We start from the raw sequence: 13,469 nt of genomic DNA on the forward strand, positions 1-13,469 counted from the left end.
CGCCACATATGCCCCTCTAGTCGTGTTGGGCACGCGCCGCAGCTCATAGAGCGAAGAAACTGGTAGCGTAGCTCCCATTATGAATTGGTAGTCCTTGATTTTTAGTTCGTGCAGCCACCTCCTGGTGCCGTCGGTATGTGGAAAAGGTCAATTCCTGCGATTGCAGCTGAGTCCGGGAGTTCTTCGGCGTGACCCACGGCGGTGCCTTTCGTAAGGTGCTGAGCCTCCTGTCGGAAGTTCGTTACGAGTGCGACAGTGCGTCCGTTTTGGAGCTCCGCGATGCCTCTTGCGACGCCGATCACTCTTCCTAGGAGCAGTTGGACACTACCTTTCAGCAAAGCTTCTCCGTTGATGCCTTTGTCGGTCGCGACAGGCACAAGTACACTCGAGCGTGGTGGCAAGTTCACGTGGCCGGAGAGTACACGCACTGTAGCTGACGTGGCTGCCGTAGTTTCGTAATCCTCAAGCATTACGACAGGTTTCCACAGCCTCAACTCGTTGGCTTCCAGGTCGATGACGGCGCCGTATTCACACAAGAAGCCCATTCCGAGTATAACGTCTCTCGCACACTGTTGTAGAACGACAAACTTTACCTGACACGTCTCGCCGTGAATCTCGAAGCGAGCAGTACATCTTCCGACTGGCGTGATAAGATGTCCGCCGGCGGTCCGTATCTGTGGGCCATCTCACGGCGTAGTCACTTTCCGAAGGCGTTGGGAGAGCCTGCCACTTAGGACGGAGTAGTCTGGCCTGGTGTCGACAAGAGCCGACGCGTCGTGGCCGTCGATAACGATGTTTAGGTTATTCTTTACCGTTGCAAGAGCGTCGGTTCAGTCTCTGGTGGCGTTTGAGTGCGTCGGTCGTCCTCGGCAACTCCGCCACCAGAGTTTGCCGCGCCTAGTTTCCCTGTCGGGGAGCGAGGGTCGACAGGCTTTCATGTCGGGGTCGGTGCATCGGCGAAGCTGGACGTCGTGGCGATGGCTACCAAAACACGCGTTGAGGAGCAGGCGGGGGAGACTGAGGCCGTCGGAGGTATTCTTCGATCCCCCGCGGTCGTTCACCGTAGCGTGGACGTGGGTCCTTCGGATGGAAGCCACGCAGGCCTATTTGCCGATAAGGGTGACGGCGATAAATATGGTCGGCTTCCACGCAGTGGTGGCACGACGAGCCGTCCTCCACACGTCGGTTTTCCTGGGCGAGAGTCGTTCCGGGCGGAAGTGCTCGATTTCTCCTTCCGGACGTCGAGGATGCAACGGCATCGGAGCGTCTCGCCGGGGTGGCGCCGTGGCTTGGCTTTTAGCTTGCGGCGGTCGTCGGGTAATGGCGGCGCAGCTCAACGTCCGTTCCTCTGGCGTCGTCGTGTTGATCGGGACTTCAGATTGGAAGGCTCGGTGAACCTTCTCTCGAACATCCTTGGCGAGCGACAGTGAGGATGGGCGATCCGCAGCGGGGAGCACCTGACAGAGTTTTTCCCGGACGATGCCGCGGACGATTTCCCGAAGGTCGTCGACACCGGAGGTGTTCAGGTCCAGTCGGGAAGGTGCGACGGTTCGAGGATCAGGCACGCCGGCGAGTCAATGGTAATGGCTTGCTCGGGCCGACAGCGCGCGCTCGATGTTAGTGGCTTCAGCCACAAAACCGTCGACGGTTGTTGGGGGATTGCGGACAAGACCCCCGAAAAATTCAGCCTTCACGCCACGCATGAAGGCACGAAGCGTCTTCTCCTCGGCTTCCTCCGGATCGGCTCGGGCACATAGGCGTACGACATCCTCAACGAAGCTGGTCACGCTTTCTTTGGGGCCCTGTACCCTTGCTTGAAGAAAGTCCTCCGCTCGCTAACGACGGCGGTGGTTCGCTACAACTCGGCGGCGCAGGACTCCCACGTAGTGAAGGACGCCTCGTGGTTTTCAAACAAGTGCCTCGCAGTTCCTCAAGCGAGAAGTAGAGATTGTGTAGGCATTGCTCAGTCGTCCATCCGTTGAGGCGGGCTACACGTTCATAGTGTTACAGCCACTCTTCAATGTCCTCGTGGACCTCCCCGTGGAAAGGCGTCGGAGCCCGGTGTGCGACGGGAAGTTATACAACGGCGGCGGCGGCCGGGTCCGCGACGACTGGTTGTCCATCGTCGTCCTCCTTGACTGCTTTGTCTTGGGTGGCAAGGGTCCAATTCCGGGGGTAGGCTTTCTTGCGGCGACTTGATCAGATCTCGGTCTGGTCTTCGTTGGATCCTTGGGGGCTTGGGTTTGGACTTGCACTGCGGGACCTCGGAGGGGAGCGCTGCACGGACATGCCTTCCCCGCACCTCCACCGAAATGTCACGAATGAAGAAGTAATGAAACAAAGAATAACTGAGAAAACTAAACTTGTAATGAGGCGAACTTGTTCCCAAAAATAAAGAGGAAACAGAAGATAACAGCAGAGCGTAGCGGGCGTCGAAGTCGGCGAAACAGCAGGATCGAACGCTGAGGCGAAACTAACTTGACAAGGTCGTTGCGGCCTCTTATCTAGAGTGCGTCACTCTCTCGAAGATTCGGCAGAGAAGGCTCGAGCTCGGGACGAGAATGAACACGCACTTTCTAGAACAATAAAGCAGGAATAAATGATAGAAGTTACGTCCGTAGCAAGAATAATCCAAAACCTTCTAGAAGCCCGTGACCGAGCGTTGCTTTCTCGGCCCTGCGCGCAGCAATATGAAGCCTATTTGGCACCTGGTTGTTAGTTGTGTCATTTAATGTGTCCTGCGCAGTTAAAAAAGACTTCATTTCTTTTAGCGCAGTTCGGGCCATTCGGATTTATGAACTGCAGTTCGGGCAGTGCGGAACTTGGCTGCGTGCTGTCAGGAGTAATTCTTTGCCTTTTTTGTTTCCTGTCATCATTTTGAACATAATGGTGATGTATCGGAGTGTACCTCATAGCAGTTAACGCACTTCTATTGAGCAGAGCCGGAGAAACAAAATGAGCTGTAGGGCTAGTTGGTTAAACATTATGGGCACAAACAGCATTAATGACGAGCATTCGTAAAAGTGGACAGCACGGGCACTGACTAAACTCCTCTTCGCCTTATGTTGTACCGCATCGAAGGCTAGAAGCGCGAGCTCATAGCCTAGGAAGTTGCCCTTAATGCACGAGAGCTTGTGCCGCCGAGATGTGCCCTAGAGCAAGGAGCTCGCGCTTATAGCCTCTCCTGCGGTAGATCATGAAGTGCAATAGAGTATAGCAGCTGGCTTCTCAATACACAAGAATAAGAAAGAAAATTAAGAAAAATATTAGGTGACATAAAAAAAGCGAACGAAGAGGATGACAAAGAGCTGCGTATCTGGAATAAAAATTACATTAAATAAATATACGCTTACATAAATGTCACCATACTTTAGATAAAAAAAAAGAAACAAAAAACAATGAAAGACGTTTACAACTCCCTGTAATGCCGAATTGGAGCGCAGCTCTGGAGGAGGAGGAGGGGAGGGTACGGAGAGGACGTGTAATGATGTCATCAATGTGGCGAAAAAAAGAGGAAGAAAATCAGACTGCTAACAGAGAAAAAAGAAGGAGAGGGGGAACGAGGAGATTGAGGGCGGAGATCGGACGCATTCGGAAAAGCTTGGCTCCGGAATACACCGGCGAAGCTGTCGTACATAGGAGTCTGCCGACCTGTCCTCACCGTCAACTCTGACCGGCAAGCCTGGCTCAAGAGCAACCCGGCAGAGCCATCCCAACAACCGATTGACTGGTCACCATCGGTACGCCGGCACTCTACCACCAGCGTAAACCAGTGCCAACCTCGGCGAGTCGAACTTTGGATGTACGCCCTCTTATTTATTTGCTAATAAGTTTCCTCTTTTTTTTTTCTTTACGGGGATTTGGAAAGTAGAACAGTAAAGGTGTATCCACACGACGGACCGGGCCGCGGACCGATTGATCACGTGATGCGCGGCCCGTGGGCCACGCGGCTGCATTGAGCATCCACACGGCGGACCAAAAGAGCAGACGACAGAGTGAACGGGCCGGTCTAACCCTCGACCTCACAGCTCCGCCAAACGCGTGCAGCGAGCTGCTTCGAGGCTATTTGTAAGGAGCCAAGATGGAGGTTGAACGAAAGAGACGTTTGGCCGCGGTGGCCCTGGCGTTGACTATTGAGGACGAGGAGGACTTAACTGAATCGAAAAGGGCATGCATCTATTGTCCCACACAGCGGGGAATTGCTCCACAAGCGCGATGCAGTAGACAGCTGCATCGTCGTAACATGCCGCCATCGTCGCACAACAAAAGGTTCGTCTTTTTCGTCTTCAACAGTTGGCGCCAAAAGAACACGACTTTGGATTTGGATTCCAATTCAAACAACAAAAGTCAGCTTGTTGCCAGACTAAGCGCTTCAATTATACTAAAAACGCCGCGGTCCGCCGCCAAGGTCCGGGCGAGAAAAGCGCTTGGCATTTCTCACAAGCGCGGGCCGCGGACCGCCGGCGGACCTCGAAAAGCGGTGACGTAGGATCACGTGATGCGCGGCCCGCGGACTGAAACAGCAATTTGGTCCGTCGTGTGGATGCACCTTAACTGGGCGCAAATATATTTCTTTGATATCAAAAATCAGACGGACCTCTCAGTTTCCTTTCTTTTTACCATAAAGAACCTGACAATAACTGGCGTCCGCGACAGGACACTGATGATCATCCGTCTGGTTTTTGGTGCAACATATAAGTTATGGATTTAAAGGAGTTGATGGCCCTGGGTGAAAAGCTGGGGATCACAGGAACAGAATTACGAACATCAGTTGATCATTAACGGGCTGTGCAAAGAGAGGACAGAGTAGCCGACCGAGAAGCTCTCCGACAGAAAGTGCAACTGGAGGAAAGAACAGAAAGAACGCTCCAGCTTAAGCTTAGGTTGATTGAGACCGAGGGGTCGCCAAGTAACCGGCATGGTGCGGGCGGTGGTGAAGAACCCCAAAGAGTTACTGCGTCACAGTATCTCAGTCCCTATAAGCTAATGCCGTCGTTTGACGACCAAAGAGATGACTTGGATGCGTACCTGAAAAGATTTGAGGCTTTAGCCATGGGACAGGAGTGGCCAAGAGGAAAATGGGCCACTGCATTAAGCCTCTGCTTGGTGGGTGAGGCATTAGAGGTGTTCGGAAGGATGTCCCCGGACGACTCCTTAGATTATGAGAAAGTAAAGATGACACTTTTACAGCGGTTTCGCTTTACAACCGAAGGGTATCGCGAAAGATTCCGAGGAAGCTCTCCAAATAGCGGCGAGACAGGCAGCCAGTACGCCGCGAGGCTAGAGGGATTATTCGATCGCTGGGTGGAGATGGGCCTTCGTCCCAAAACGTACGGCGATCTGCGGGACCTTGTGATCGCCGAACAGTTCATCAACGGCTGTCATTTGAAGCTGGCTGTGTTCCTCAAGGAGCGGAGTTGCAATACACTCCCCTTGATGGCCGCGGCAGCGGATAAGTTCATGGAAGCGCACAGGCAAGACAATCTGGCTCACTTCAAGGAGGACCAAAGCCAGAGTGATAATAATTTAAAGAATGACCCGCCATGTAGCAAGCAAGAAACAAAAATCAGGTGTTTCTTGTGCGGCAGAGTTGGTCACCGAGCGACCGATTGCGTGTCCAGAACAGAACAGCGACACCTAGTATGTCAAATTTGTCAGAGACCGGGACACGATGCCGAAGCATGCTTTCAGCGGAAGAGCGGCAAAACTCAGCTCTCATGCTTTATGGTTTCTGAATCTGGAAGCACAGGATGTGAGTGTGAAGAAAGTCACTTGCATAGCGATGAAACGCACGGTGTGGAGCATACCAACGAAGTACTGGTTAGTGTGGTGTGCGATGAAAATGAGCAACAACCAAAGATACGCATGCCAGTAGAACATGGACTACTAGACCGACAACCCGCTAAGGTGTTACAAGATACTGGCTGCAACACCGTTATCATACGCAGAAAGTTGGTTGGTCCTCAGCACCTGACGGGCAAACAACGCCAAGTGGTCCTAATAGACGGGACATGCAGGTTGTTGCCAGAAGCAATCGTTAGGATAGCGTCTCCATACTTTGCTGGAGAGGTAGTCGCAGAATGTTTGGATGAGCCACTTTATGATGTAATTATTGGCAACGTTCAGGGAGCCAAGGAGGTATTATACCTCGATCCAAACGGGAGAAGTGGGGTTGAGGATGAAGCAGCAACGATCTCGCAACTGGACAGGAACACACTCGCCGCATTGAAGAGCCATGTTCCTGCTACTCCTAATCCCACACCCAGTCTCGGGATTGAAGATGTTACGAAAGGCGTTCTCGAAAGGGAACAGTTGAAAGACACGTCATTAGATATCTGCCGCGGAAGGATTTCCGACACTCACGTGACAAAAGGGGACAACACCTACAGTTTTTATTTAAGCAAGGGAGTTCTCTTCCGCAGATGCCTCCTCACAAACGGGAAGGAGTTCCGCCAAGTGGTGGTCCCCAGAACGTTGCGCCACCATATCCTCAGTCTGGCTCATGATATCGCCATGGCAGGCCACCAGGGTGTCAAGCGTACGAGTGACAGAGTCCCCGAATCATTTTATTGGCCCGGAGTCTTAGCAGATATAAAGCGGTTTGTGCGTTCGTGTGATCGGTGCCAGAGAACGATTCCTAAGGGAATGGTGTCGAAAGCACCTTTGGGGCGCATGCCCATCATTAAACACCTTTCGAACGAGCTGCCATCGACCTCATTGGACCGCTGTCGCCCACTTCTAAGAATGGTAATCGGTTCATACTCACCCTAGTGGATTTTGCGACTGGATACCCAGAGGCCCTCGCCCTGCCGTCCACTGACTCTAAGACAGTAGCGGAGGGGTTAATTGAAATTTTCTCCAGAATGGGTATACCGAGTGAGATTATTTCTGAGAAGGGTACGAGCTTTACTTCGGAGTTGGTGAATGAGGTGACGGAGCTGCTCTCGATCAAGCATTTATTGTCTACCTCTTACCGCCCCATGTGCAATGGTCTGGTCGAGAACGTTTACGGTACGCTCAGACAAACGCTGAAGAAGATGTGGGAAGAGAAACCTCAGTCTTGGGATGAATACTTGGCTCCGGTGCTCTTCGCCTACCGCGAAGCACCACAGGCGAGTATAGGTTTTTCTCCTTTTGAGTTGATTTATGGACGACGCGTACGAGGCCCATTGTCGGTCCTGAAAGAAATCTGGACGGAAGATACAATCAGCCCGGACTTGAAGACGACATATTGTTACGCCTTAGAGCTACAGAGTCGGTTAGAGCAAACAATTGAATTAGCTCACCAGAAACTGGACGAAACACAACAGAGTCAAAAGCGACATTATGACCGAAACGCGAGAGGCCGACAATTGAAAGTAGGAGATCGGGCCCTGATCTTGCTGCCTACCAGCCATAAAAAATTGCTTATGCAATGGAAAGGTCCCTTTCTCGTGGTCGAAAAGAAAAGCGAGGTCGACAACAAGTTAAATTTTGGTGATACTCACACGGTTTTTTATATAAACATGTTGAAGCGGGCACCTGCTGAATTGCCTATTCTTAAAAGCGCAGACTTCTCGAAAGAGTTTGTCCTAAGAACTGATGCCTTCGAACTCAGCTTAGGGGCCGTGCTTATGCAAGAACACGAGGGGACACTGCATCATTTAGCGTATGCCAGTAAGCGACTCCTTCCAAGAGAAGAACGTTTCTGCGATTGTGAGGGAGTGCCTGGCACTCGTATGGGCAGTGGAAAGTTTTCCTCTCTACTTTTAAGGTAGGCGTTGCGTGGTGCAAACAGACCATCAGCCGCTTTATTACTTAGACAAAGCAAAGCAGCTCAACAGTCGTTCAATCCACTGAAATTTGTTGTTGCAAAAATATTTGTTTCGAATAGGACACATTTAGCACAAAAAAAAAAAACGTAGGTTGATTACCTTGGCTTGTTTTCATTTTTTTGTACTTGGCCAAGGAACACATCATTACGAATTTTGGTGTTTTTTTTTTGTTTTGCTGGAAAAAAAAAACTTAAAAGGGGGGTTATTGTAATGATGTCATCAATGCGGCGAAAAAAAGAGGAAGAAAATCAGACTGCTAACAGAGAAAAAAGAAGGAGAGGGGGAACGAGGAGATTGAGGGCGGAGATCGGACGCATTCGGAAAAGCTTGGCTCCGGAATACACCGGCGAAGCTGTCGTACATAGGAGTCTGCCGACCTGTCCTCACCGTCAACTCTGAACGGCAAGCCTGGCTCAAGAGCAACCCGGCAGAGCCATCCCAACAACCGATTGACTGGTCACCATCGGTACGCCGGCACTCTACCACCAGCGTAAACCAGTGCCAACCTCGGCGAGTCGAACTCTGGATGTACGCCCTTTTATACGCCCTTTTATTTATTTGCTAATAAGTTTCCTCTTTTTTTTTTCTTTACGGGGATTTGGAAAGTAGAACAGTAACTGGGCGCAAATATATTTCTTTGATATCAAAAATCAGACGGACCGCTCAGTTTCCTTTCTTTTTACCATGAGAACCTGACAAGACGGAATGCTCCTCCTTTTCATCCGTGCCCTCTCCTCCTTATCTACTCTTTCCGTGCTCCTTGCCTCCTCCCCTCTTCTCCTCCGCCTCCTCCATCCTCCCTCTCCTCCTCCCCCTCCCCTCCTTTCCCCCTCCTCCACCCCCGCCTCTCTCCCGCGCGGTGCAATATGGGAAACGTTCTAAAATGCAACGCGCGCGTCATTGCGGTGCATTATGGGACGTTTCCCATAATGCACCGCGCGACTTCGCCGACGGTGACTATGACGCGTCACGCCGACGCGTTCCGGTTACGCCGACAGCGACGGCGACGCGTCACGCCGACGCGTCACGAGGACGCGTCACACCGACGCGTTACGCCGACACCGCTGAAGCCAGAAACGGGCGCCTAAGAGCTGCGCTCTAAAAATCTTTAAAATAAACTGGCCGACAGGTTGAAGAACAACGATAAAAACATAAAAAAAAATAAAGTTAATGCCTGCATAGCTTTATAAACAAAGGTTCGAAACGAGCAATTCCCTCACCGATAATGCCACGCAAGGGTCACTGCCACATGCATCTCCTTAGAATTGAATGACTGGAGCTTCATTTAGTTCTCTCGAATGCTTGCCGTGGAATCGCGTTAAAACTTGAGTGTGTGCAAACCACGAGGCGTATTTGCTTGCAGTCTCCAACGTGTATTTCCAGATGACCTCCTGGAGAAGTGCTGATGGGCAGAGTAGAGCGTGCTCTCGCAGCACGGTATTTAGGGATCTACCCGTTTGGCCAACATAGATGTTTCCACAAAAAAAACGTATCTCATAGCCAGTAAACGAAAGTTAGTATGCGTAAAGCTGGGGAGTCGCACTACAAAAGGCAGTCGGCAGACATCAGTCACCGCGATATCTGTGGTTCAAATGCCGCGTGACAAGTTTCGACTTAAGAGTCGTTGTCATGCGGCATTTGAACCACGGAGCTCATGGTGACTTGCGTTCAAAACTGTTGGCAGGCTGTCCTTTGTATGATGTAGGAGCAGTGTGACGTCGGCTTAAAGGGACACTGAACCAAACATTTCAGTGTCCATAATGAGTGGCGCACGACCTTTCAGTGAGTCAGCGGCCGCAGGTCTGTGCTATACTCTGCTTCACCTTATGATGTACCGCAGGAAAGGCTACAAGCGCGAGCGCCTTGCTCTAGGGCACACCTCGGCGGCACAAGCTCTCGTGCGTTAAGAGTAGCTTCCAGCGCTATGAGCTCGCGCTTCTATCCTTGTCTGCGGTACAACATCAGGTGAAACGGAGTATAGCAGACGTAATAAAATTGAAGTCATAATCCTTCATTCACGCTTAAGATTACAGTCAAATGTATGGGCTCCAAGCAAAAGGAGAATTAAAAGAGGTTTTTCATCTCCAGAAGTGAAATATATGTGCGCGTTAGACCAATCAATCACCTAACTTTTACACTAGACCACACCGTGGAAAATGAAAGCCTCTCTTTGTTCTTATTTTCCCCTGAGCCAACACATTTCACTTTCATCTTAAGCCTGAATGGAGGATAATGTTGTCAAATTCGGGGCGTGTGCTCGCGCACACCGGTGGCTAATGGCTCGTGGAAAGATCGTGCGCCACTTATTATGGAAACTGAAATGTTTGGTTCCGCATCCCTTTAACACGGCAGTCTTGATGTGTTTTCCTGGCTCAGATTTATTCATGGGGAAATCTTTTTAAGCTTATGAGGTGTTCAGAGCAAAGTGTGTACATCAAACCTGGAAGCAACCCTCTTTTTTTGTTAAAGATTTTTTTTGGATGCGCGGAACAACTGCTAGTCGGAGACTTTTATCCGGGTTTCTATCTCGTGCTCTTTTTTGGTTTTAGCAGACATTCTGCGACATCCAACATGATCGTTGAAGAATACCACGAGGCGATGATCATTTGTACTTATGATTTCAAGCTGTCTCTCGCCGAGTGGATTCAATACTAGTCAGCACCCGTCATGCCCACCTCTTTTAGTAGACCTCGTCCTTAGCGCCGTTTGCGTACATAACAGAAAAGGAGTATCTGTCCTCGTGGGTGCCGCTGCAGCGTTTCCACACTGGATTGCGCTTAAATGATGCCTGCCGATGTCCGTATTGGACACTGAGGTGGATTATCTTGGAATTGAAAGAATGCATGCCGGACATGACGAAAGCAAACGTAGTTTGGCAACGTCGATCAGCAGAAGATCATGATCGCTGAACGTTTTGCAGAGTCGTCGAAGACGAGATACTTTGTTTTCAGACTTTGAAATGTTGGCAATTTCCTGCTCCGTCGGCCTGGGGCTCACGTCCCTGATTACCCCTTTGGCGCAATGTCTGTGAAGAGGTTCATACACTCTGATTTTGACACCACAGCGCACTGTGAAGCGTATTGCTAACTGCGAGCCCATTTCTTCCATAGAACCAGGAATGCGTCTGCTACTCTAGAAGAGTAATGGAAATTATTATTGCATTGCACGATCGTAAAAATAGAAAATTACTGTTTAAGCTGTTTCTTTGATTGTTTTTATTGGAATTTTGTCCATAATGTTGTGGTAACTGTTGGCTAATTCGAGTTTCCTGGCACATTTTTTTTAATATATGGACTTGGAGGGAAGGCTGGAAAAAGAAAACCAACGATTTAGCTCGGCTAATTTGCGGCTTTTCCGCCTGGGGTCCGATTCTGGTCACCGCAAGAGCAAGAGCGAAATCTAATTTGCCCCTCACGTAGTGAGCGCAGACAGCGGTCATAGACGGTTCGTCTGGTAACGCGAGCAAAGAACTCGGATTGTATGCTACAAAGCGCAGGTTCTAAAGACGGGAGCAGAACGCAGTAAAACCTGAGCGCTGATATCGGCAATCCCGAGAGAAAGAACGAGCAAGAAAGCGATAGAAGTCAGGAGAAAGAAAACAGGCGAAACGTTAGGCGTGTTTGCTTTCACGCGAACACTTCAATTTTCCAAAGCGCTTGTCACCTTTACTTAGTTTTATAGAGTGCGCAATGCCGGTGTTTTCCTGCAAAGTAAGCTATACAAGAATAAAACACAGACCTTAGAGGTGATGTCCTGCCACTTCTTCGTGCATATTAAAATGTTAGGAAATCGCTTCAATAACGCCGATAACTATACCCCATACTCCGCCTTATTTGCGTATGCATCGTGTGGTGGGTACCAGGGGTATCGAAAGGATCAACTACAACTCTCTATTAAGGCGTCGCCAGCGACATGAGCCCATTGGGACCACCAAATGGAACCGCCATTATCCGTGTTTATGCAATACCACCTAGAACACAAGGCCTGCGCGTTTCCTCCTCTAAACGTCATCACAAGTAGATCCCCTCAGCGCCCCCTAGCTAGCCCGGATGAGCACCATCGTCTGCTCCATCGTCTGCAACATCGTCTGCTCCATCACCTGCTTCAGCGGTTTGTGTAGCAGATAATGAAACAAAATGCTCATGCCGAGTGCCTGCTGCTATAGCATACGATGAAGTTCGGCGTCCACGTGGAGCGTCAAATGTACGTGTGAAAATGCCTTACTGTTGTGCGAAGGACTGCAAAGCCCTTCACTGGACGCTGGTACTGGACGCCATTTTTGAGGGTGCTGTTTATACTCCGTGTACCCTTAAGCAGAGAACGCAGCCAACGCCACAAGCGCGAGAGCTTGAGGTTGATGTTTTGATGCGTTCTTCGGCAGAACGAGCGCGCGCGCTAGAAATGCACGTCTCCAAGCCAGGAGCGCGTGGTAGCTCGCGCTCTTGGCCGAGGGAGTGTTCGCATGCACGTTGCGAATGAAGTCGAAGCTTGCTATGGGCTCGCGCTCAGCAGTCGCGCACACACAGCTGTGGCCGCCAGTGAATGCGACGCCGCCCGTACACTCGTCAAGCTTCAGCCTGTTTGCAGCTTGGGGTGGGTCGGGGCTCTACTAATTATGACATCATGCGCAGGCCTTGCCGTCTTCGTGGTATTGGTTTATGCCCCGCCGTTCCGGAGCGGCCCGAATTCGTGGGACCTTTGTCTAGAGTTTATTATAATAACTCTATGAAAAAGTGCCGTTTTCTGACGAAAATAAAACGAGAAATTGGGGTACGCCGTCTGTTAACAGACCGGAATTAAAGTTAATCGTCTGTCACGAACCAAGCGCCGCGGCGGAGTGAGATCGCGAGCAGACGAAAATTGTGATCGTCTGCAAGCTCCCGATGGAAGCCATTGACTTCGTTTGCTAATCTGAAGTTTCTCTACTGCCGTACACACGCTGGCATCGCGGTGTAAATAAAGGAATACAAAAGACGAGCACAACAGAGGCCGCGATAGCTTTGTCGCAATTCGTACTTTGGTGAAACGTTCTTACCAAAGATGTCCGATTGGGAACTCGTTAAGTTGTCAAAGATATTTGATTAGTTGGTTACGCGCAAGATATGCGGCGCCACAGCGCATCAACAGCCGAGAACGCTCCGGCTCTCGCCTTGAACAAAATGAATCCCCTGGGTGTCGAACCCAATTCTTTTTTTTCCAAAAGGGTTTCACGTTTGTTAGCTTCCGTTCAGTTGGTTCAGGTCTGGTGAGAGCAAATAGTGGTACAAAACAAATTAAACAGCTGAAGTTAGAACGATTCTTTCACAATTAATAAAACTGTGCTTATTTTATTTTATTTGTATCTGTTTTACACCATTGAAGCCTTTTCATTTTCATAAAATGGCTGACAGAATTGTGAGTTTTAGATTTTAAGTTTTAGTGGTAACGAGAAATGAAATATAAAGAAAGCGTTGTATTGGTAAGTGTTCAGACTTTGGTTGCGATGTTAATGTAAGGTGCGTTTTATGGTACATTAAATAAGGGATTTCGAGCTTCGCGGTCACGAATGGTACAAAAGAGCTTGCGTAAAATACTGATATTTTCTAAAGGTCGCGGAAAGTTTCCGAGATGCCCTTTCGATCCAGATGTTAAAAACAACTCTGTGCCGATGATTAA

Source organism: Ixodes scapularis, unplaced genomic scaffold, assembly GCF_016920785.2.
Source record: "Ixodes scapularis isolate PalLabHiFi unplaced genomic scaffold, ASM1692078v2 PGA_scaffold11__112_contigs__length_91849675, whole genome shotgun sequence".
NCBI lineage: Eukaryota > Metazoa > Arthropoda > Arachnida > Ixodida > Ixodidae > Ixodes > Ixodes scapularis.